This window comes from Austrofundulus limnaeus, unplaced genomic scaffold (genome assembly GCF_001266775.1).
Source record: "Austrofundulus limnaeus strain Quisiro unplaced genomic scaffold, Austrofundulus_limnaeus-1.0 Scaffold12, whole genome shotgun sequence".
Classification (NCBI taxonomy): Eukaryota; Metazoa; Chordata; class Actinopteri; order Cyprinodontiformes; family Rivulidae; genus Austrofundulus; species Austrofundulus limnaeus.
In genome coordinates this window covers 1,580,126-1,581,976 of record NW_013952414.1, presented here as the reverse complement: position 1 = coordinate 1,581,976, position 1,851 = coordinate 1,580,126, and positions in this window count along the sequence as shown.

The following is a 1,851-nucleotide window of genomic DNA, read 5'->3' as shown; positions in this document are numbered from 1 at the left end:
ACATCTGGTGAAAATTTCATGTCATTAGCACCTCTAGTAATATATTTACTGAGAAAAATGTTGACGTGTTCAATACTTATTTTACCCGCTGTAAGTGTTTATTAGCATTAATAAGTTATTAATTTGCCAACCTCTTATAGGAAATGTTTTATTGTTTTTAGCTGATCAGACCCTCTCCTGACAAATGACTGTCTGTGTGTTAGTGTGTGTATGAAATCAGTGGTTTGTAGCAGATGATTAAAGGTAATGACTTGCAATTTTATACTGTAAAAATAAAATGTAAAGTCTGAAGTTGTAGTTTAAAACATATGAAAATCTACTTATTTGCCTTCTTGTTCTGCTCTGTCTGAGACCTTAGATGCAACTCCAAGATCTGCACATTATTTTTTGGCCACCCTCATCTTTTTACCACGATCTGTTTTGTAACCCCACCTTTATGATTTGATCTCCTGAAATGTACTTCTGAAATGAAAATGGCTACACTTAAATAAGGTTCTTTTTCTAATCATCTTTCATGGTTAGCATGATTTTTTTTTAACGACGAATTTAGACTCAGCTCAGCTCTGCTGGTTTGAGTGTTCAGCAAAAACCACCTGGAGCTTTTCTAATAAACAGATCTGAGTAGCATCAGAGATCTCAGCACGACTGCAAATAAGACTTTTAAATTAAYTTAAAGCCTCTGTGCACTATCAGTGCGCTTCTGTTCACTTTATTTTTTATAAACTGTATTCTATTGTAATGTAGCACTAACCTGTAAATATATACACGGTTCAGATGGGTTTATGCATTTTTTTTTCTCCCCATGCACCTCTGATTGTACTACAGAAAGTTCAAGCTTTTTAAATGTAGTAAAACATCTGACCCTATAGATAAATTGTAAGGGCCTCATGAAGTATTATTTAATAATTATTTGATTTGCTGCTTTTTCTGCACAACTCAGTCTGAGACTGGCCTTTAAAACAGAATATATAGTCATTAAATTTGTGAAGTAACTGATTTAGATTCTGGCTGTGATTAAATCTGGTTTGGTCTTGGTGAAAAGCCAGCTCCAGTGATGGTKTGTGGTGAAAATTTGCCACATTCTTGAAAGCCAGAGAGAGCTTCTTCATTTCTGAAGACAAATATGTGTTGAAAATAAATTGTTCCCAAAGTAAAATGTGTAAAAGAGCAAAAATTGATAATTACAGAACCTAAAAAAGTAAAATCTCCTTAAATAAATTTTTTACATAATTTTGTGGCATTTGACTGTTAAGAATGGTTGCAAAAGGGATGTGTTCTGAAGCATGTTTTACTTTGAAAATAAAAAAGTTTCCCCCTTTATCTTTAAAAGCTCTTTTCAGAGACATGACTAACATACTGTGGTTTTTATATTTGCCTTATCAATGGAGGGATTCATAAGAGCAGCTGATTGTAGAGGGGAAAAGATGGTGAACACCACTGATTTATGCACATTGGATTTAGTTTGCCACACTAAGCTGATCATGGGGCCACGTATCTTGAGACAAGGTAAAAATAGTTTGCACAAATTAAGTATTGATGGGAAGTCGTCTGTCCTTTGTTTGGACTTGTAATGGGAATAAACTGGCTCTGATGACGAGCAAAACTTAAAAACTGACCAGATGTTGGTTTGGTTGTTCAGAGTAGATCATGGAGCAAATCAGAATCTTTGTCATCTCAGCTTCATGTTGTCTCAGCTTCATGTCATCACAGCTTCATGTCGTCTCAGCTTCATGTCGTCTCAGCTTCATGTCATTACAGCTTCATGTCATCTCAGCTTCATGTCATCTCAGCTTCATGTCATTACAGCTTCATGTTGTCTCAGCTTCATGTCATCACAGCTTCATGTCATCT